We start from the raw sequence: 23808 nt of genomic DNA, 5'->3' as shown, positions 1-23808 counted from the left end.
CTTTTCACTGACTGACCAGTGACTTTCCCTCTCAGACAGTTTCTTGCTGAGAAACACGACAGGATGGAAGTTGTGATCCATTGCTTCCTGCATGAGAACTGCTCCTATACCACGCTCAGATGCATCCGTGGTTACTAGGAATGGCTTGTCAAAATCCGGGGCCCTGAGTACAGGCTCAGACACGAGCATTGCCTTAAGCTGGGTAAAGGCCTTTTGACACTCATCAGTCCACTTAACTGCATTTGGTTGGGTCTTTTTGGTCAGGTCAGTCAGTGGGGCAGCGATTTGGCTGTAGTGTGGTACAAATCGCCTGTAGTATCCGGCCAAGCCTAAGAAGGATTGGACCTGCTTCTTGGACCGTGGGACAGGCCACTTTTGGATAGCATCCACCTTGGCCTGTAGGGGGTTTATGGTTCCTCCACCCACCTGGTGCCCCAGGTAAGTCACTCTGTTTTGGCCTATTTGACACCTTTTGGCCTTAACAGTTAGTCCGGCCTGCCTGATGCGCTCAAAGACCTTTTCCAGGTGTAGTAGGTGTTCGGGCCAGGAGTCTGAAAAAATGGCCACATCATCGAGGTAGGCAACTGCAAATTCTCCCAGTCCTGCTAGTAGACCATCTACCAGCCTCTGGAAGGTGGCGGGTGCATTTCGAAGGCCGAAAGGAAGGACATTAAATTCATACACCCCCGCATGGGTGACGAATGCTGACCTCTCCTTGGCAGGTTCATCTAGCGGTACTTGCCAGTACCCCTTGGTTAAGTCTATTGTAGAGATGAACTGGGCACGTCCCAACTTCTCCAATAGCTCATCGGTGCGTGGCATTGGATAGTTGTCCGGACGAGTTACCGCATTTAGCTTATGGTAGTCCACGCAAAAGCGTATTTCCCCATCTGGTTTGGGTACCAGAACCACTGGAGATGCCCATGCACTGGTAGATGAGTGGATTATACCCATCTGTAGCATGTTCTGGATCTCCCGTTCTATAGCAGCTTGGGCATGAGGAGACACCCGGTAGGGTGGGGTTCTAATGGGGTGAGAATTACCTGTGTCAATGGAGTGGTATGCCCGTTCAGTCCGTCCTGGGGTGGCTGAGAACAATGGGGCGAAGCTAGTGCACAGCTCCTTGATTTGTCGCCGCTGCAGACGTTCCAGGGAGGTTGAGAGGTTCACCTCTTCCACGCCACCGTCTTTTTTCCCTTCGTAGTAGACACCGTCAGGCCACTCAGCATCATCTCCCTGGACTGTAAACTGACAAACCTGTAAGTCTCTGGAATAGAAAGGCTTGAGAGAATTAACATGGTACACTCTTGGCTTTAGTGAGGAATTGGGAAATGCTATGAGGTAGTTCACAGTTCCCAGGCGCTCTTGGACCGTGAATGGCCCTTCCCATGATGCTTCCATCTTATGGGCCTGTTGTGCCTTCAAGACCATAACCTGGTCTCCTACCTTGAAGGAACGTTCTCTGGCATGTCTGTCATACCAGGCCTTTTGCTCTTCCTGAGCATTCTTTAGGTTCTCTCTAGCAAGGGCTAAAGAGTGTCGGAGGGTGCTTTGTAGGTTGCTTACAAAGTCCAGAATGTTAGTTCCTGGAGAAGGCGTAAACCCCTCCCATTGCTGCTTCACCAACTGTAATGGTCCCTTAACCTCGTGACCATACACAAGTTCAAACGGTGAAAACCCTAAACTGGGATGTGGTACAGCCCTGTAGGCAAACAGCAACTGCTGCAACACTAGGTCCCAATTATTGGAGAATTCGTTGATGAATTTTTGTATCATGGCCCCCAAAGTTCCATTGAACCTTTCCACCAGGCCATTGGTTTGATGGTGGTACGGGGTGGCAACCAAGTGATTCACCCCATGAGTTTCCCACAGTTTTTCCATGGTACCTGCCAGGAAATTAGACCCTGAATCTGTAAGGATGTCGGAGGCCCAACCTACCCTGGCAAAGATGTCTGTTAGGGCCAGGCACACAGTGTTAGCCCTGGTGTGGCCTAGAGCTACTGCTTCCGGCCATCGGGTAGCAAAGTCCACTAAAGTCAGTACGTACTGCTTTCCTCTGGGCGTCTTTTTTGGGAAAGGGCCCAGAATATCCACAGCTACTCGCTGAAATGGGACCTGAATTATGGGAAGTGGCTGGAGAGGGACCTTGACCTGGTCTTGAGGCTTTCCCACTCTTTGGCATACCTCACAAGACTGGACATACTTGGCAACGTCCTTGCCCATCCCCTCCCAGTGGAAGGACTTCCCCAACCGGTCCTTGGTTCTGTTCACCCCAGCATGGCCACTGGGATGATCATGGGCTAAGCTTAAAAGCTTCCCCCGGTACTTAGTTGGAACCACCAACTGTTTTTGCGGCTGCCATTCTTCCCGGTGTCCACCAGAAAGAATTTCCTTGTATAAAAGTCCTTGGTCTATAACAAACCGGGATCGATTAGAAGAGCTGAGAGGCGGTGGGGTGCTCCGTGCCACCGCCCAAGCTTTCTGAAGGCTGTCATCTGCTTCCTGCTCAGTCTGGAACTGTTCCCTTGAGGCTGGGGTTACCAGTTCTTCCTCAGACTGTGGACTTGGGCTTGGTCCCTCTGGAAGCGATGTAGATGATGGGGTTGTTTCCATTGCTAGTGAACCGCTCTCCGCTGGTGCACCTGAGGGTATTTCAGGCTCTGGCTGAGCCTTTTGGGTATGGCTGTATGTTGCTTCTGCCAGTTCTGGCTCGCTGGTGCCCTCTGGCGTTGAGTTTGAAGCTGTGGTTGCAATTGCTGGTGCTGGTTGCTGTTCCAGTTCCGGGCCTGGGACTGGAGGTGCTGTGGCTGTTTCAGTGGTAGGCATGGAATCCGGGTCCAGTACCTCTGTCTGGGTCTCTGGTAACACAGACGGGGCCTCTGTGGACGGCTCAGGAACAGGAATGGGTCTGGAAGCTTGCCTGGTTTGGCTACGTGTAACCCTTCCCACTCTCTTGGCCCGCTTCACCTGGTTGGCCAAGACTTCTCCCAGTAGCATGGGGATAGGATAGTTGTCATAGACTGCAAAAGTCCACATTCCTGACCAGCCTTTGTACTGGACAGGCAGTTCAGCTGTAGGCAAGTCTACAGCTTGTGACATGAAGGGGTAAATTGTAACTTTGGCCTTTGGGTTGATGAATTTGGGGTCAACGAAGGATTGGTGGATAGCTGACACTTGTGCCCCCGTGTCTCTCCACGCAGTAACCTTCTTTCCTCCCACTCTCAGATTTTCCCTTCACTCCAAGGGTATTTGAGAGGCATCTGGGCCTGGGGATCTTTGGTGTGATGGTGGTGTAATGAATTGCACTCGCATGGTGTTCTTTGGACAGTTGGCCTTGATATGTCTCAGTTCATTACACTTAAAGCATCTTCCATCTGATGGGTCACTGGGCCGAGGTGAGTTACTGGAGACTGGTGAGGTGGACGAATAGGGCGTCTGTGGCTTGACTTGGGTTGTATGTGGGGTCTTTGGCTGTCCTCGGTTGTAGGGTTTATGGTCGGTGTGCCCCCTGGAGTATTTGTTCCCCTTGACCGTAGCTTTCTTGCTTTCTGCCACTTCCATCCATCTGGCTCCAATCTCCCCCGCCTCAGCGAGATTTTTGGGTTTTCCATCTTGTATGTACAGTGTTATGTCCTCAGGAACACCATTCAAGAACTGCTCCATTTGTATGAGGAGGTGCAGTTCTTCCAAGGTTTTAACATTGTGTCCTGATATCCAGGCCTCATAATTTTTCCCAACGTAGTAGGTGTGTTTGGGAAATGACACATCTGGTTTCCACTTTTGGGTTCTGAAAGGCCGACGAGCATGATCCGGGGTTATCCCCATTCTGTATCTGGCCTTGGTTTGAAAAAGTTTATAGTCATTCATTTGCTGCTTAGGCATTTCAGCTGCCACCTCTGCTAAAGGTCCACTGAGCTGTAGCCTCAATTCTACCATGTACTGGTCTTCAGGGATGCTGTACCCAAGACAGGCTCTTTCAAAATTTTCCAAGAAGGCCTCGGTGTCATCACCTGCCTTGTAGGTGGGAAATTTCCTGTGCTGTGGAACAATCATTGGCGCAGGGTTGTTAGGGTTGGCTGTGTTTTGCTTAGCCTTTTCTAATTCCATGGCCTGTCAGTGGGCTTCCCTCTGGAGTTCCAGCTGTTTTTGGTGGTCTGCATCTTTGGCTGCTTGCTCTCTTTTGTAGGCTGCCTCTCTTTCTCTTTCTCTCAGCTCCATCTCTTGTAGTCTTTTTTCCATTTCTCGCCTGTGTTCAGCTTCTTTGATTTGTTCTTCGGTCTCCATTTTTGTCTTGGTAGGCATGGTTCCTGTTTTCTTGTGTTGGGGTGCCCTCCGGTGTTTATCTTCTGAACTGCAGGCTCTGTTGCCTCCTGGGGTCTGCCTAGCAACAGGGCTTTTGCCCTTTGTTTTCAATGTAAAGCAAACCAGAAAAGCCACTTTATTTGCATGTATATAGTGCTGGTAATTGACTCCTAATGGGAGTGCTATTGTGTGACAAAAGACCCTTAACAGCCTCTTAATGGCTTCTTGCTTACTATGCAAGCCACAACTGCCAGAGAGAGCAGAAAAAAAATTCTCTCTGGTTCCCTTTTAAAACCAAACTGTTTCTCTCTGCTAAAAAGCCCTTAGGAGAGAAAAGAAAAATATAATATTCCTACTGGCTTCTGGATTCTGTCTATCCCGTAACCGCTGCCACTCATGTCAAACCTAAGTCCCAGATTTGGACCTTAGCGTCCAAAATATGGGGGTTAGCATGAAAACCTCCAAGCTTAGTTACCAGCTTGGACCTGGTACTTGCTGCCACCACCCAAAAAATTAGAGTGTTTTGGGGCACTCTGGTCCCCCCGAAACCCTTCCCTGGGGACCCCAAGACCCAAACCCTTGAGTCTCACCACAAAGGGAAATAAATCTTTTCCCTTCCCCCCCTCCAGGTGCTCCTGGAGAGATACACAGACACAAGCTCTGTGAATCTAAACAGAGGGAGTCCCCCCTCTATAATTCCAATCCTGAAAACAAAAGCACTTTCCTCTTCACCCAGAGGGAATGCAAAATCAGACTAGTAAATCTAACACACACAGATCTCCCTCTGACTTCTTCCTCCCACCAATTCCCTGCTGAGTACAGACTCAATTTCCCTGAAGTTTCCCAGAAAAGAAAACTCCAACAGGACTCAAAAAGAAAGCTTTATATAAAAAAGAAAGAAAAATACATACAAATGGTCTCTCTGTATTAAGGTAACAAATACAGGGTCAATTGCTTAAAAGAATATTGAATAAACAGCCTTATTCAAAAAGAATACAGATCAAAGCACTCCAGCAACTATAGACATGTAAATACATGATCTCTGTACTCACAACTTGGAAACAGAAGATTAGAGAGCAGGAAATAGAAATCACTCCTCATAGCTGAGAGAGCATCAGGCAGAAGAAAAACAAAGACTCCAGACACAACCTTTCCTCCACCCCGAGTTGAAAAAATCCTGTTTTCTGATTGGTCCTCTGGTCAGGTGTTCAGATTACTTCGTTCCAGGTGAAAGAGATGTTAACCCTTAGCTATCTGTTTATGGCACCCCTAGATCTCTTTCTGCCATACTTCTTCCTAGACAGTCTCTTCCCATTCTGTATGTGTGAAATTGATTGTTCCTTCCCAAGTGGAGCACTTTGCATTTGTCTTTATTGAACTTCATCTGGCTCACCTCAGACCATTTCTCCAATTTGTCCAGATCATTTTGAATTTTGACTCTGTCCTCCAAAGCAGTTGCAATCCCTTCCAGTTTGGTATCGTCTGCAGACTTAATAAGCGTACTTTCTATGCCAACATCTAAGTCGTTGATGAAGATATTGAACAGAGCCAGTCCCAAAACAGACTCCTGCAGAACCCCGCTTGTTATACGTTTCCAGCAGGATTAGGAGCCATTAATAACTACTCTTTGAGTACGATTATCCAGCCAGTTATGCACCCACCTTTTAGTAGCCCCATCTAAATTGTATTTGCCTAGTTTATTGATAAGGATATCATGCAAGACCGTATCAAATGCCTTACTAAAGTTTAGGTATACCACATTCACCGCTCCTCCCTTAGCCATAAGACTCGTTATCAAAGAAAGCTATCAGATTGGTTCGAAATGATTTGTTCTTTACAAAGCCATGCTGGCTATTCCCTATCACATTACCATCTTCCAAGTGTTTGCAGATGATTTCTTTAATTACTTGTTCCATTATCTTCCCTGGCTCAGAAGTTAAAGTAACTGGTCTGTAGTTTCCCGGGTTATTTTTATTTCCCTTTTTATAGATGGGCACTATATTTGCCCCCTTCCAGTCTTCTGGAATCTCTCCCGTCTCCCATGACTTTCCAAAGATAATAGCTAGAGGCTCAGATACCTCCTCTATTAACTCCTTGAGTATTCTAGGATGCATTTCATCAGGCCCCGGTGACTTGCAGGCATCTAACTTTTCTAAGTGATTTTTAACTTGCTCTTTTTTTATTCTATCTTCTAAACCTACCCCCTTCCCATAAGCATTCGCTATGTTAGACATTCCTTCAGACTTCTCAGGGAAGACCAAAACAAAGACGTCATTAAGCATCTCTGCCATTTCCAAGTTTCCTGTTACTGTTTCTCCCTCCTCACTGAGCAGTGGGTCTACCCTGTCCTTGGTCTTCCTCTTGCTTCTAATGTATTGATAAAAAAGTCTTCTTGTTTCCCTTTATTCCCATAGCTAGTTTGAGCTCATTTTGTGCCTTTGCCTTTCCAATCTTGCCCCTGCATTCCTGCGTTATTTGCCTATATTCATCCTTTGTAATCTGACCTAGATTCCATTTTTGTATATGACTCCTTTCTATTTTGTAGGTCAGGCAAGATCTCGTGGTTAAGCCAAGGTGGTCTTTTGCCACATTTTCTATCTTTCCTACCCATTGGAATACTTGCTTTTGGGCCCTTAAGATTAATATGTCTATTAATCTTTTAACCAACACTCTCTCTCTTTTCTTTTCTAATACATTTTAGCTTACTTAATAAGAATTGGCTATAGCATGTATTTTGGGTAAGATCTAAGTTGTAGTTGAACCTGGGTATGTGGCTGACCCTTTGGGATCGGAAGAATCTTTTCTTTTATATGATGAAATAAGATTTTCAGGAATCATCATCATATCTGACAGGTGTGTCTGGACGGAGGCCTGAGGCTGGGTACTTTAAGGGAACTGCATGGTTTAAACTTCTAAGTAACCAGTGAGGTACTACAGAAGCTGTTTTGTGCTGGCTTGGTAAATCTAAGTATTGAAATAACCAGCAGCGTTTGGGATTTGTCTGCCCTGTTTTGTTTGCAGTACACCCTGACTGAGTGACCTGAGCTGGCTCCCACGGGCAGCACTGTCACACCTACATCCAGACTGTAGGGGTCTGGGGGATCTTAGGGGCCTTGGGGTGCACAGATACCCACGTCCAGGCAGTAGGGATCCCTGGGGTTCTTAGAGAGTTTTTTGGGGGACACAGATGCCAATCTCCAGGCTGTAGAGGTCCCAGGAGGGTTTGTGGGGGGCACATATTCCTACGTCCAGGCTGTAATGGTACCGGGAGGCTTAGGGGGTTAGTGGGGGGCATAGATACCTACATCCAGGCTGGAGGCATCCTGGGAGTCTTAAGGGATTTGTGGGGGCCCAAGATACCTTTGTCCAGGCTGTAGGGATTCCAGGGGGTTTAAGGGGTTCGGGTGTGCACAGATACGTATGTCCAGGCTGTATTGGTCCCAGGGGGGATTAGAGGTTTTGTGAGGGGCACAGATATCGACGTCCAGATTGAAGATGTTCCATGGGGGGTTAGGAGGTTTGTGGGAGTGCAAATACCTACGTCCAGGCTGAAGAGGTTCCTGGGGGTTAGGGGGCTTCTGAGGGGCACATATACCTACGTGCACACTGGAGTGTCCCGGGGGGCTTATGGAGTCTATATGGGGCACCGATACCAATGTCCTGGCTGTATAGGTCCCTGGGGGGCTTAGAGGGTTTGTGGGGAGCACAGATACCTAAGTTCAGGCTGGAGGGGTCTCCAGGGGGCTTAGGTGTTTGGTGGGGGGCACAGATACCTACGTCCAAGCTGCAGGGGTCCTGGAGGGGCTTAGGGTCTGTCACGGAGTGTGGGGGAGTCCGGTCCTGCACTCCTCTTCCTGGGACACACAGTGACTCTCAGCCAGCCAATAAAACAGAAGGTTTATTGGACAACAGGAGCAAAGGATACAGCAGAGCTTGGAGGCACAAGCAGGACCCCGCAATCGAGTCCTTCTGGGGGTTCAGGAAACTTAGTTCCCAGTTTGGGATTCCCTGAATTCCAACCACCCAGCCCAAAACCGAAACTGAACTAACCCAACTCCCTCCAGCTGGCCCCTTCCTGCGTCCAGCTTCCCAGGAAAAGTTGCTGACCCCTTCCCTCCTGCCTAGCTCAGGTTACAGGCTGAGCATGTGTCCGGTCCTAAAGTCACCCGCTGCTCTCCCATCCCCCACATAGACAGTCCTTACTCCATCACAGTAATGCCCAGAGCAGTTCCCGCATGGAGCAACAGTGACACCGTGTGGCCACGCAGGGTAATGCACAGAGCATCACACCTATGTAGAGGCTGTAGAGGTCCCTGGGGGGCTTAGGGGTCGCCGGGGGCACAGATAGCTACATCCAGGCTGGAGGCGTTCCGGTGGGGATTAGGAGCTTCATGGGGGACACAAATATCTACGTCCGGGCTGGAGAGGTCCCTGGACGGCTTAGTGGGTTGTGGTGAGCATAGATACATACGTCCAGGCAGTAGTGGTCCCTGGCGGTTTAGGGAGTTGGTGAGGGGCACATAAACCTACGTAAGGTCTGGAGAGGTCCCTGGGGGGGCTTAGTGATATTGTAGGGGACACAGATACCTACGTAAAGGCAAGAGGGATCCTGGGGGCCTTAGGGGATTCATGTTGGGCACAGATACCTGCGTCTAGGCTGGAGGGCTTCCGGGGGGCTTAGGGGGATTATTGGGAGCTCAGATAACTATGTCGAGGCTGGAGGGGTCCCATCGTGGCCTAGGAGGTTTGTGGGGGGCACAGATACCTCCGTCTAGGCTGGAGGGGTTTCAGGGGTTTTAGAAGGGTTGTGGGGTCAGAAATACCTACGTCTAGGCTGGAGGGTTCCCGGGGGAATTAGGTGTGTTGGGGGGGAGCAGATACCTACGTCCTGATTGTAGGGGGGCCTGGGTAGCTTAGGCAGTTTGTGGGAGTCATACATACAAACATCCATGCTGTAGGGGTCCCGAGGGTCTTTGTGAGGATCTGGGGGTAACAGATACCTACCTACAGGCTGGAGGGGTCCTGTGGGTCTTAGGGGGTTTGTGGGACGTACAGATGTCTACATCTGGGCTTGTGGGTTCCTTAGGGGGCTTAGAGATTTGTGGGGAGCACAGATACCTTTATCCAGGCTAGATGGGTACCAGTGGGATTAGGGGGTTGTGGGGGGCACAGATACCTATGTCAGCAGAAGCAGGATGAACTCTACCCTGACATCTGGTAGTGAATTATGGCGAATGTGGAAAAGAATTTCAGGGGCTGACCGTGTTTGCATAGGCACACCCACCCCGTCTGACATGGCCACGGCAGGCTGGGATGGTTGCTTTGGCAGCTGTGGTATCCACAGTTTATTTGTTGTTGGGGCGTGAGATGTGGAGTGTTGTCACCCTGATTGTGTGGATGAGGAACTGTGATACTGCTTTGAGACAGGGATTCTCACCATCAATTGAGTAGCACTGACTAGACAAGGGACTGGGCTCCTTCGGTGAGCCAGAAACACCAATTGCACTATTTTCTCTTTTAACAATTGAGTAGTAGAGCTGATTTTTTATTCTTTTAAGAATTGAAGTTTTAGGTTCTTGAGTTGAAATCGTTAAAGAGCTGTGTTAGCTAGTGCGGGAGTCTGAAGCTATATTGCGGAGCAGAGCAGCTGATAGAGAGGAGCAGTTTGTGGGACTGTTGGAGTGGCCTATGGAGTGAGGCAAGCAGAGCAGTTTCTGGAGACACCTGGAGCAGATCACAGGTCAGCTGGAGGAGCAGAGCAGCTGGTGGACCGAGCAGAGCAGTTTGTGGGGAAGGCAGAAGCAGAATCCCACGGAGAGGCAGGGCAGTCAGCACTGTACCATGTAAGGTGCCCCTTTCTACCCAGGCTGGCAGGGGGAAAACCCTGCAGATAGATTCTTGAACTCTGGGGCTGTGGGACTGTGGGTGATTTTGGGGTTGCTGGACTCAAGATCCCAAGGAAAAGGACACGGCCTAGTTGAGGTGTTTTCCCAATTTAATGCTATGTTGTTTATCTCACGTTATTTAACATTTTCTGCTACACCCAGAGTCTGTGCTTCCGAGAGGGGAAGTATTGTCTCTTTGAGGCACCTAGGGGTGTATATGTAAATTTTTCCCATGTCACTGGGTGAGGGCTCGAGCTGGTTTGCATTACATTGTAGGGAAGGGACCCCTATGTATTGAACCCAATCCTTGCTGCTATCAATTCAGCCTGGCAGAAGGGTTCCACCTACGTCCAAACTGTAGCGGTTCCTGGGGGGCTCAGGGGTTTGGTGGGGGGCACAGATACCTACGTCCAGGCTGCAGGGGTCCCGGAGGGGCTTAGAGGGTGTCACGGAGTGTGGTGGAATCCGGCCCTGCAGCCTTCTTCCTGGGACACACAGTGACTCAGCCAGCCAGTAAAACAGAAGGTTTTTTTGGCCAACAGGAACAAAGGATACAGCAGAGCTTTTGGGCACAACCAGGACCCCTCAATCGAGTCCTTCTGGGGGTTCAGGAAGCTTAGTTCCCAGTTTGGGATTCCCTGAATTCCAATACCCCAGACCAAAACCAAAACTGAACTAACTCCATCCAGCCGGCTCCTTCCTGTGTCCAGCTTCCCGGGGAAAGGTGCTGACCCGCTCCCCCCTGCCTAGCTTGAGTTACAGGCTTAGGTCCTGTCCCTCACCTAAAGTCACCCCCTGCTCTCCCATCCCCCACACAGACAGTCCCTACTCCATCACAGTAATGCCCAGAGCATTTCCCGCATGGAGTAACAGTGACACCGTGTGACCACGCCGGGTAATGCACAGAGCATCACACCTACGTAGAGGCTGTAGAGATCCCTCGGTGGCTTAGGGGTCGTGGGAGGTACAGATAGCTACGTCCAGGCTGGAGGCGTTCCGGAGGGCTTAAGGGGGTTCGTAGCATCACAGATACCTACATCCAGGCTGCAGGAGTCCCAGGGGGTTGTGGGGGTACAGATACCTACATCTAGGCTGGAGAGGTCCTGGGGGGTATAGTGGGTTTGTGGGGGGCACAGATACATAGGTCCAGGCTGTCGGTATCCTGGAGAGATTAGGCGGTTCACTGGGGGCTCAGATACATCCAGGCTGGATGTGTCCCGAGGAGCTTAGGGGATTAGTGGGGTGCTCAAACACCTGTGTCCAGGCTGTAGGGATCCCTGGGGGCTTAGGGGGTTCGTTGGAGTCACAGATAGGTACGTCCAGGCTGAAGAGGTCGCTGGGGTGTTAAGGGGCATTATGGGAGCACAGATACCTATGTCCAGGCTAAAGGTGTAATAGGGGTACTTAGGGGATCAGGGCAGACACAGATACCTAGCCCAGCATCAAGGGGTCCCAAGGGGATTCGGGGATGAGGGGAACAGATACCTACGTCCTAGCTGCAGGAGTCCTGGGTGGTTTAGGAGGTTTGTTGGAGTCACAGATACCTACGTCCAGGCTGTAGGGGTTCTTGTGGCTTTAGGGGGTTTCTGGGGGTCACAGATACCTACATGCAGACTGGAGAGGTATTGGAGGGCTTAGGAGATTTGTGGGGGGCACAGATACCAACGTCCTGGCTGTAAAGGTCCCTGGGGAGCTTTGCGGGTTTATGAGGGGCAAAGATACCAGAGTCCTGGCTGTAGATGTGCCTGGGGCGCATAGAGGGGCTGTGGTCGCACCTAACCCTACATCCAGGCTGTCGGGGTCCCAGGGGGGATTAGGGGGTTCGTGGGGAGCTCAGATAACTACGTCCAGGTTGGAGATGTCCTGGGAAGGATTAGGGAGTTTCTGGGGTGCACAAATACCTATCTCCAGGCTGTAGGGGTCCCTGTGGGACTTAAGGGCTTGTTGGGGGCAGAGATAACTATCTCCCATCTTTAGGGGTCGCTGGGGAGGCTTAGATGGTTTGTGGGGGGGGCCAAATACCTACGTCCAGGCTCGAGAGGTCCCTGGGGGGGCTTATAGGGTTCGAGGGTGGCACAGATACCTACGTCCAGGCTTGAGGGGTAACTGGGGGTGTGTGTGTGGGAGCACAGATACCTAACTTCAGGCTATAGGGGTTCCAAGGGTGCTTAGGGGTCGGAGCAGGCACAGATACCTACTTCCAGGCTGTAGAGGTCCCGAGGGGTTTGGGAGCTCTGGGGGGCAGAGATACCTACGTCCAAACTGGAGGTCTCCCTGGGGATTTAGTGCATTTGTGGGGTTCTCAGATACCTATGTCCAGGCTGTAGGGTTCTGGGATGCCTTAGGGGATCGTGGGGGGCACAGATACCTAACTTCAGGCTATATGGGTCCCAGTGGTATTTAGGAGGTGGGGGGGCACAGATACCTATGTCCAGCCTGTAGGGGTCCCTTGGGAGGCTTAGGGGATTGTGGGGGTAAAGATACCTACATCCTGGCTGAAGGAGTCCTCAGGGGGTTCGTGTGGGTCAGAGATACCTACGTCCACGCTGTTGAGGTCTTGGGGGACTTAGGGGGTTTCTGGAGGTCACAGGTACCTCCGTGCAGACTAGATGGGTCCCGGGGGATTAGGAGGTTTATGGGGTGCACAGATGACAACTTCCAGGCTGTACAGGTCCCCGGGGGGCTTAGGGGGTTGTGGGGGACACAGATACCTATGTCAAGGCTGGAAGAGTCCCAGGAGGGCTTAGCGGATCATGGAGGCACAGATACCTATGTCCATCTGAGCTTTCCCTGGGGGCAGCCTGCGTGCAGCTGCGATCAGCTGTTTGCTGGGCAGGCTCTGCTGAACTGCTCCCCTTTCCCTGCTCCTGTGGGGACTGAGTGAGTCCCCCTCAACCAAACAGCCTCAGCGGTCAGGGTGGGTGGGGGTGTGGGTCCAGCAGCAGCACAGCCCGCCCCGCTCCCTGGGGCTGCCCCCCACCTCTCAGGCTGATGGCTCTGCCATGGCCTCCGCATGAATCACTGCTCCCTGCCTGCCAGGTTCGACTCCAGCCACAGCAACATCAGGTGCCCCGGGGAGCCTAGCTAGGCTGGGGCTGGGGGCAGTTTTAGGTTGGGGGGAGGAGAAGCTCCAGATACCGGCAGGGGGCGGGGGGAGAGGAGCTGAGCTGGAGTGGGGGAGGAGAAGCCCTGGGCCCCTGCAGGAGCTGCACTAGGGGATGGTTAAGGGGAAGAGGAGCCACCCTGGGGCAGGGAGGAGAAGCCCTGGACCCTGGCAGAAGATGTGGGGCTGAAGTTCCTGGCTCCAGAGCCCCAGTCACCTTAGTGGCAAAAGGGTCAGGGCTTCAGCCTTGCAACCACTCTGTGTGGAGCTGGCCTGAGCCCCTCTCGCTCCCATCCCCCCTGTGGAGCTGGCTCCCACTCTCCAGCTGTGGAGAAATTCAGCCCCAATCTCCCCATGTTGGGATCTCCATTTCCCCCACTGGATTTAGCCCAGGAGCCAGGATCAGCATTGGCCCCATTTGGCAGGTGGGCTCTAGGGCACAGAGAGGTGCAGTGACTTTCCCAAGGCTAAGCAGGGAGTCTGTGGCAGAGCAGAGACTCAAACCCAGAATACCTGAACGTGAGTCCTGTGCCTTAACCACAAGGCAACATTCCCACCGAAGGAGAGAGAACCTTCTCTGCCACTTTGAGTGTGTGGGTGGGAGCAGCCACTGGACAGAGCTGCCAGGAGGTGGGGGGGTTGGATAGTTGGGGGGTGATTAGTGGATCTGGGGATCTCTGGAGGGGGCGGTCATGGGACAAGGAGCAGGGGGGTTGGATGGGTTGAGGGCTCTGGGGGTGCCTGTCGGGGGGTGGAGCGGGGTTGGGGCAGGTAGGGAGCAGAGGGAGTTGGATGGGTCGGGAGTTCTGGGGGGTCCTGTCAGGAGGCGCGGAGCGGTTGGATAGGAGTTGGAGTTCCAGGGGTCTATCTGGGGGCAGGGGTGTAGATTAGGGTCAGGGAGACAGGTAGGGGGCAGGGTCCTAGGGAGGCAGTTACAGTGGGGGGGTCTCAGGAGGGGGACCAAACCCTGGGATAGGTTTTGCAGCAAGACAAGATAGCACAGTAGCCAATGGTTTACAGGTTACATAATGTCTCCACCCTTGGTCTCAAGTTAGTAAGTTAACATTTCATTAACTCTTTGATAAAATGTTATTAGTATAAAATATATATGTTGAATTCTGATTTGGGGTCCATAGGAATGGAGCAACTCCTTTGATTGTCCAACAGGTACAATCCTAGGGGTTAAAACAAAGAAACAGTGAAAGTATATGGCAATAAAGATTGTTTTCTGTGCGTCTGAAGGCAGGCATTGGTCCTTGGGAACGGAGGTGGAAGGATGCCATATCTTATACTGACATGTGCCGACTTTTCATAAACTCAAGGTTGGATCTGTGGGAAGAACGTCTGCCTACAGAAGAGACTGACACAATAGGAACAGGGATTCTTTGTTCAGTCTGCAACTCTGAATGAGACACAATTCTTTAGTTCTTAGCTCCAACACCTGGCAATTTGCTGACCAAGCCAATCTTAGCAAACAAGGCTTTCTGTTAACCCAGCTTTCTTTTAGCTGGTCACTATTTGCTAGGCTTCTCGTCCCTTGACCCTACTCTGGACTTTGGGTCTGGAAAAGAGCTGGCACAATCCATAGACCAGATTGTTATATAAAATGCACATGAATTTTAACCCTTCACGTACAGTAATGGCAAAGTTCTTGGTTCAGGCTTGTAGCAGTGATGGAATAAACTGCAGGTTCAAATCAAGTCTCTGGAGTCCATCCACAGCTGGGATGGGTCATTCAGTCCTTTGTACAGATCTTCAGTTTGTAGCAATGTCCCTAAAGAGATGTGAAGCAGGATTGAAGACAAGATGGAGACAAGGCATCAGCCTTTTATAGTCTCTTGCCATGTGGTCTTTGCTTTCTTTGTCCCAATGACACTCTATCCAGCACTTGGCATAGAAAAACCTTAGAGTTCTGTCCATAGGCAGGTCCCTGTATACCTTGCTGAGTCACAAGGCGTATATGCCTTCTCTCAATGGGTCGATTGTATAGCTGATGATCCTTAATGGGCCATCAAGCAGGCTAGGCAGAACTGACACCAACTTGTCTGGCTGGGGTGTTCCCTGGAAGCAGAGCACAAATTTGAAATAGGGACAGCATAGAGCCAATATTCATGACGTCAACTACAAAAATGAAACACATCTAGAGATAGCATCATTATAATCAACCAATCAAAACCTCTCCATAAACCCCTTACACAACAAACTTTCTACAATTTTGATTGCAAATATAGAACCCTGGCTGCAACAGTGATCTATACAGTTACAGATTATGTCAATAACGTCACAGGAGGTGACATGGCATCAGTGAGACTGATACTGGAATACTGCCTCCAGTTTTGGTGTCCTCATTTGAAACAGATGTTGTGAAATTGGAGCTGAAGGAGCAAAGAGCCACCAAATGTTCTGAAGGCTGGAGAAAAATGCCTTCTAGTGAGTTATTGAAAGAGCTCAACCTTTTTAGCTTCTCAAAAGAAGATTGAAAGGTGATTTCATTGAAGTGTTGAAGTGCCTTAATGGAGAAAAAAGATTGGGTGTTAAAGGGCTCTTTAATCGAGCAGAGAAAGACATAACAAGACCCAATGATTGGAAGGTGAAAAGAGACAAATTCATGTTACAACTAAGCCCCAAATAGTCAACAGTGAGGATGATTCACCACAGGAACAAGCTACCAAGGAAAGTGGTGGATTCAGCATCTCCTGATGTCATTCAATGAAGACTAGATGCCTTTCTGGAATGTGTTTGCCCCAAAAGTAGCGATTGTGTCATACAGGAGGCCTGTGATATGCAGGGGGTCAGATCAGATGCTCTAATGGTATCTTCTCCCATAAAGTCGACTAATTTCTGAAAAACTGAGTGTAGCATTGGGAGCAGCGTCTGATGTTTTCCTGTCTAGCCGGCTTGCTGCCTAGGACGAACACTCCTTGAGTGGGGTGATCCACAGGGAGTAGCTCAAACCTCCAAAGTGCCTGACCAGGGGCAGGACATTGGCACAGAAAGGGAGGGGGGTGACAGTGACATCACAAAGGCCTTTTGCAGGACCTCCGACTATTGGTCCAAGGTGGTGGGGAGGTGGTGACCTCACAGAGAGATGCTGACATCAGCCAGGCAGGACAGGGGCGAGGGACCAGGGAAACCTCAGAGACCCCTGTGGCTTTGCTTCAGCAAGTCTCCTTCTCCTGGTCTCTCTTTGAGGACTGAGAGAGTGTTCGGGTTCACGGACGTGAGCGCCAGGAGGAACCTCTTTCGAGTTTTCTCCTTCCCTTTTAGTGATTTTACTAGAAAACAGCCGTCCCTGTTTAGATGGTAAGAAACCTGTTCAGTCTGATCCATCTGGTGACAGTTGAATTCTAGGCATGGAAAACACGAGCTTAAGGAGGCAGAATTTTATTCCACACCTGAGATTTTGTCCCTTAGAATCTCTGGGGACACTAGGGTTTGTCCTTCTTGTTTCAGATTTTCCTCCATCCCTCCCTTCCTCCCTCCCTCCCTCCTTTCTCTTCGTCTCTTGCTTTTCTACTTTCTCCTGTTCCCCTCCCAACAGAAGGAGAAGTGTGTGTGTGTGTGTGTGTGTGTGTGTGTGTGTGTGTGTGGCGGGGCAGTGCTCTGCAGCTCTCACTGTGGAAGGTCCACCCAAAAATGTGGGGCTGAACTAGGGCTCAGGCAGTGATCCCCAGCAGTGACCTGGGCCATCCTTTGGGCTCTCTGGTGAGAACCCTCAGCCTCCCGTCCTCCGTCTCTACCCTGATTGGCTGAGCAGGGGGTTATTGACAGGGAGGAGACTCAGGTCCTTGTTGTTCTCTTTTAAGACCAAGGAAATAAGTCAGAACCAGTTCTGTGTTTGATGAGTTTTGCTGCTTCCCTGCATTAATTGTCTCTGAGCAGTTCATGATTCTCTCTAACATTGCAGTTCTCCTCAAATACTTGCTGAATAATTACTGTCACTGTCGTTGGTCTGGAGCTCATCTGAGAGCAATTTATTCAGGTCATTCAATGTCTGAAATTCAAGATCCAGTGGTTAGTTTGAAAATCAGGGCTCTGGGGGCCTATTCCCAACTCTGCCTCTGACGGGCTGTGTGACCTAAGACAAATCAATTCTCCTTTCTCAGCCTTAGCTTCTCCCTCTTTCAAGTAGAGATAATAATGATCCGCTCCTACCTACCTCACGGTGCATGGAGGTAGGGCTGGCTCTAGGTCTTTTGCCGCCCCAAGCAAAACAAATTTTGGCTGCCCCCACCCCAGCCCTGGGCCCCCCACACACACTCTCCTGTTGCCCAAGCCCTGGGCTCCCCCCCCACCTGCACCCCCTGGCATTCCAACTCTGGGTGTCCTCCCAACCGCATCCCCCTGCCATCCCAGCCCTGGGCTCTCCCCTCCACATACCCGTGCTGCCCCAGCTCTGGGCTCTCCCCTCCCCGCCCACCAGTGCTCCCCCACCCACACACCCCCTGCCGTCCCAGCCCAGCCTGACTGGTTGTGTGACCTGAGACAAGTCAATTCTCTTTTTCAGCCTGAGCTTCTCCATCTTTCAAGAAGGGATAATAATGATCTACTCCTACCTACCTCACAGTGGGTGAAGGATGGGGATCCATTGGAGAGTGTCACTAGGAGTAGGGCATAATATGAAATGTCCTATCGCGTTTACTCAGAGCAGATTAACACATAATAGAAGAGCTGAAACAGACTATTTTATTTGTTGTTTATTTTGAAATTGGTAAAAGCAGCAACGACTTAGCTCAGACTGAAGCATTTGATCTAATGTTGGAGCTTTAAGTGTCTCCTTTTTGCATGTGATGAGACAATTTAACACACTGTGACAAACAGGAGATGCTTTTGTTTTGCAAGAAAATACTTTTGCAAAGAACTTTCAGCCCCCTTGTTATGATTTTGAGAAACAAACCGGTTTAGTCTGAATGGGATTTTCTGACAAAAACGATTTCAATTAAATTTCCCCACCATCTCGATTCCTGGGCTCTATCCCTACCTCTAGGGGAGAGGGGGGCGTTTTGTCCTTTAGAACAGGAGTCAGGACCAGTGGCTTCTCTTTCTGGCTCTGCCACCACCTTTCTGTGTATGCCCTTGGGTAGGTCACTTCCCTTCTCTGGACCTCAGGGTCCTCCCCATCTGTCCAATGGGAACAGGGACGGTTCTCAAACTCTGGGCAGTCATGAGCCTGAGTGAGATAAGGGGCGTTAAAGCCATGTGTGAAGGAGAAAGGGGAGTTTCACAGTGTTTAGCACCAAGGAATTCTAAAGTTTGCTAAAGAGTCTAGTCTGCGGAAACAAGAAATGGTCAGGGCCTAACTTTTTTAAAGCTCATTCAGGGATGTGAGTCCCTGTCTTTTAGGTACCTGGGTTTCTTTGCCAGCAGGAGAGAAGAGGTTCCTGCCTCCATTTTTGTGGCCTAAACAAACGAGGTGTTGTGCCTCAGTTCTTGTCTGAGATCCCTGAAAAAGAACATCTTCCCATCCATGAACAAGACAGGACCTAACATGCTAGTTACATTTTAATAACACAAAAGCCTCCTCACACCCAGTGTCACAATCACTGGAATGATTTTGACTTGACATTTTACCGGCTGCAGACACAAAGCGAGTTAAATTACAGTTTCTGTTCAGAGTCAGTGCACACACAAGAATCCGGAGGCTTTTCATTCCTTAGGTTCTGCTGCCTTTTCATTTCTGTCCTCTTCCAAGATTGATCATTGTGCAAAGCAATGTTTGGCCTTGGGAGTGTCCCCTCTGGTCCTGCCTGCCGCCTATGGGCAATTTAAAAAGGCCCAGAGATCCCTGCCACCACCACCACCAGCACAAGGGGGCTAAAGCAGTTTCCTGCTCGCCCTCCATCCGTGTGGCACGCCACCCCTGGAAGCAGCTGGCACGTCACTGCAGCCCCTGGGGCATGGGGGGGTCTCCCCGAGTGCCAACTCTGCCTACTGTGGCAATGGGAGCTGTGGGGTGGAGTCTGCTGGCAGCGGTGCACAGAGACACTCCCAGCCCTCCTGCTTAGAGGCTGCTTCCAGAGAGGGGTGCGCATTGCTTTTGGGAAATGCCCGAGGTAAATGTTGCACCTCTCACCCTCTCCTGCACCCCAAACACCCTGCTCCAACTCAGACCCCATATCCGCACCCAAACTCGCTCCAAGAACCTGCCCACCACACCCACTCCTGCACCCCAACCCTCTGACTGAGCCCAGACCATGCACCCAAAGTCTTTCCCAGAGCCCAACCCCTTTCCCTCCCACATCCAAGCTCCCTCCCAGAGCCTGACACAGGTGTGGGGTGGGGCAGGACTTGGTCCCATTCTGGGCACCACCAAAAATTATACAAACCTGCCACCTCTGTCCAGCCCAACCTTCTGCTTATGCACCTCAGCCCACACCCGTGCAGGGTTTGAAGCTTTCATTGCTTAAATGCCAGGACACTGAGGGATTTCAGCTCCCCTTTGCCCAGAGGGAACCTTCACCCCACTTCCAACCAGGTTCTTGTCCACGGGATCACTGTAGGGGGGCTGGGTCCCCCTGGGTCTTTTTTCTCTCTAGGACAGGCCAGGGTGCAATAACTGGGGCATCTGAGCACCGAGGACCTTCTGTGGGGCTGCCATTTCCCTTCCCCTTCTGTGGTCCTATCTGTCACTGACTCCAGCCTTTTTTCTATCCATCATCAGCACCATCCCAAGCCAACTGCACCCGCCTCAAAAAGTCAGTGTCCCCTGGTGGGTGTAAATCACTGACCTCTCTCCTCTCTGAGCACTGACGGCCCCTCTGTTTCCTTGTCTCTCGGGCTGTGCAGATGGGACCTTTCCCTCCAGTGCTGGAGGATTCGCCTTTCTCATCTACCATTGTCCCAAGCAGCACAGCGGGTGGGAATCTTAAACATAGTGAGGTGACTTAGGAGCAGAAACCCCCCCAGGACCTTCCATGCAATTGTCCCTTGCCCCTCACTGAGCAGGACTGAAGCTCGGGCAGAGAGCCTGGTGGGCCACATCCCCTCTGGGCATGAGAAAAGCAGCAGGGTGAAAAAAGAAACTGAAGATGCAGGGGATTGAACCTAGGGCCTCATACATGCAAAGTATGTGCTCTACCACTGAGCTACATCCCCACCTTGGGCAAGTCCCTGCTCTGAGGGCTGAACCTACTGTCCTGGAGGTTGGTGGCTCATGGGAACACTTTGCAGCAGGGCCAGATTCTACACAGCAGAGGAGGAGAGAGAGTGCATGCCCTGGATCCAAGGTGCAGTGATACAAGACTCAGCCCTCACATTGCATTGGATGGGTGCAGGGGTGAAAGTAACTTACAGGACTTACCAGTACTGCGGGAGTCCTGAGGAGGCGTGGCCTCATCCAGAAGAGGTGTGACCCCTCAAGAGTTAAAGGCCTTGGGGCACCAGCTATGGCTGGGAGACCCAGAGCCTTTAAATCAACCAGGGGATCCTAGCTGAAGAGGAGGCTGGGAGCCCCCTGGGGCTCATGGGGCAAATTAAAGGGCCTAGGCCTCCAGCCACCAGGAGAACCCCAAGCTTTGTGGGCCTGGGGCAGGGATTTAAAGGGCCCAGAGCTCCTGCCACTGAGGGGAGCCCCGAGCCCTTTAAATCCCAGCCCCAGCCCGGTCACCAGAGCCGCAACCGGGATTCAAAGGACTCTGGGCTGCCTGCAGCGGTGGGGAGCTCTGAGCCCTTTAAATCTCAGCTGCAGCTGGGATTTAAAGGGCTCTGGGCTGCCTGCAGCCGCGGGGAGCTCTGAGCCCTTTGAATCCCAGCCCCAGCCCGGCCGCCGGAGCCCTGGCCATGGGCAGTCCAGAGCCCTTTCAATCCCCACCATGGACACCAGTGCGGTCCAACATGGCGTACTGGCTCTTTTTGGTACGCCATACCAGACTGGATCGGCTTACTTTCACCTCTGGGCGGGTGAGTGGTGCTGCAATCCCCTGCTAGAAAGTAATGGTGGTGGGGGACTCTGTGAGCAGCTCAACACCCAACCCTGGTGGCAGACGCAGTGTGGGGGACTCCAGGTGTTTCTAGGATCCACTATTTCCACCTGCCTGTAAAATCCATCTTTCCCCAGCACATTCACTGCAGTGCCATTGGGTCAGTGTTTCCATGGTTGCACAGCAAAGAATCGCTCCCAGTTTCCTCTCTATCTGCAGCAGGATTAGCCTGTATCTGTGGTTAATGAGGTGGCTCTTGTAGTTTGTTATTCATTCCCCAGCTTGATAATTCAAACAGTCCCTTTCCTACTCAAATCCCCAGCACCTCAGTGACCCTGGTAGCAGAGGTTGAGTTTTCCCTGATGGCCTGAGATTTTCAGGGGTCTTTTTCCCTCCAGCTGGAGTGAACTCAGCTTTTCCCCATCGCAGATATTCCATGAAATAACAACAGCAGTATAAAGAAAGAGGGGAGGGAATATACCACACCCAGGGCTGGATGTGCCCAGGGCCCACCTGCTTGGCCATTGGTTCCATGGAATTTGGCCACCTGCTTTGCACAAGGGACAGAGAAAGATCTTGCTGTTCCTGTGTCTGTGCAAAGAAAATTGTGCTTCTGTATGAAAGAGAGGTGGGAAATGACCCATGATGGGACAATATCCTCAGGATTTAGACCTAAGGACTCAGGTTGAGAACTGGTTTAACTCCACTCATCTGGGATTTAACAAATTCCCTTCCACGGAGACACTGGGAACTTGTGACCTTGATCCAGACTCTCTGCAGCTTCAGGCTGCTTTAACTCCTGGTAAAAACCTGAACTTGATTCCAAGAAGGGAGAGAGGAGAAGCCTGAAGTTGCCTTTGTTCCAAGGCTGGGATCTCCTGGATGGGTAGAAACGTCCTTCCCTGCTACCAGGGGACAGCAGCTACTGGAGACATAGCAGAGCTCAGAGGAAGGGGGATTGTTGAATGCACTTTATGCGCACAGGGCCCCACTAACTCTAAATCCCCCACTCTAGCAGGAACTTAGAAAGTCAGACCTCGGTCAATGGCAGGACTGGGCTTTGAAAAAGAGATTCGTTTTTCCTCCCCGTCATGAGAAAGAAAGTAAGAGCTGGCAGCTCTGGTGCAGAAAAGCACTTTTTCCTCTAGCTGCGGAGCTTCCAACCAGATGCAGACGACTGGTGTGTCCTGAAGGGGGGGGGCACAATGTCAAGGTTCAGCCCCATCCCCTTGCAATCAACAGCCCCCCCAGCTGTGAACAGTGCAGGGAGAGGAAGCAGCAAAGACAGCCTCTCTCCACTCACCCCTGCAGCAGCTGCTGTACAGGGAGGGGGCCTGACAGCACCACATGATGCAGCAGGCGATAGCTAACCCAGGTAGGGCACATGACCCCACACACGCCCTCTGCTAGTGTTGCCTCTGAAATTAGGAACACTAGTGAGTTCAGGGCACAGCTGCACACCCAGAAGAAAGCCCAACACAACACGCCCAGGGTGAAGGGGGTGCTAACGCCTGGCATCAAACCAAAAACCTTTAGATCTTCAATCCAATGCACTCCCAGCTGAGCTACTTTGGCAAGGACCAGGCCCACCACGAAGGCTTAATACATGAGCTGCAGCACATGCTGGAAAGATTTAAATCTGGATATCACAAAGCAGGAGCCAAGCAGTGGACTTGGCCCGGAGGGGCAGGCTGGGGTTTCCTATATCCCATTCACTCAAGCCAGCACCTGCCCCCTCACAAGCTGTCACTGGCACCCCCAGGTCGGCAAGAAAGGAGCAGCGGTTCTCACTGGAACAACCTCACCCACAGCTCGCAGGCTCCTCCCAAGCCTAAAAGGGAAAACCATCTTTCCAGAAAGCAACTGACTAGGACTCATCATTCTCAATAGAACATCTCTCCAGTAAGCAATGGCAAATGCAAGATGGACATCGCTTGCTATTTTAGCACTTGGAAATGTCATCAACTGGTCTCTGGATCTCTCGAATGCTGCACTTCAGCTCATGGGGGAAAGGCGAGAGAAGCGATCTTTCAGCTAAAGGCCTGGGGTTAACATCCTAACGCTGTCTCCTACTGTAACACTACTTAATACTGGCCAGCCCTGTGCTGGTGACAGTTCCATTGCTAGGTGTTAGTACATTTCAGTTACTGTCAAAATTAAAAAGTTTCTATATGCTTAGAGGAAATGAATTTGTTTTATTTGCTTATATGTGGCATGAATAAATACAGGTTTACAGAACCTAGCCTGCAAATTTAGCATCTTATATGACAGAGAAAGTCATGCATCGAAATCATAAAGTGAGCTACAAATGCAATGAAAAATAAGATATTCAAAATTTTAACATGGGGGGGGCACCAAAGACATGTCTTGCGTGAGGTGCCCCTTGGTCTAGGGGAGGCCCTGTCAGGGAGAATAGGAGTTAGTGTCACATGCCTATTTTCAGGCTGTAATCTGTGGGCACCCTGCTCTGCGGGAGGGATCGTGGTAGCCCAGACTCAGGGTTGGAACAGACCCCTGATTGAGGGGGTGGCTGCATTGTTTACAGCGCTCTGATGTCTCAGACAATGTGTCTCTCCCAAAGCCTCAGATCTGTGTCCCC

At 51.0% G+C, this 23808-nt stretch overlaps 2 protein-coding genes and 1 non-coding gene across 16 annotated transcripts in view; 1 reads left to right on the top strand and 2 right to left on the bottom strand.

Moving 5' to 3' along the window:
* The window catches only part of LOC127039376 (zinc finger protein OZF-like), a 231323-nt gene that overhangs the window by 96836 nt on the left and 110679 nt on the right, over window positions 1–23808 (bottom strand). The window lies entirely within an intron of this gene.
* The window catches only part of LOC127039365 (zinc finger protein 883-like), a 116613-nt gene that overhangs the window by 27378 nt on the left and 65427 nt on the right, over window positions 1–23808 (top strand). The window lies entirely within an intron of this gene.
* TRNAA-UGC (transfer RNA alanine (anticodon UGC)) lies at window positions 20314–20385 on the bottom strand. Its single transcript has one exon. It is a non-coding gene; the product is annotated as a tRNA-Ala (tRNA).

Source organism: Gopherus flavomarginatus, chromosome 23, assembly GCF_025201925.1.
Source record: "Gopherus flavomarginatus isolate rGopFla2 chromosome 23, rGopFla2.mat.asm, whole genome shotgun sequence".
Classification (NCBI taxonomy): Eukaryota; Metazoa; Chordata; order Testudines; family Testudinidae; genus Gopherus; species Gopherus flavomarginatus.
This window is presented reverse-complemented; position numbering and strand designations above follow the sequence as displayed.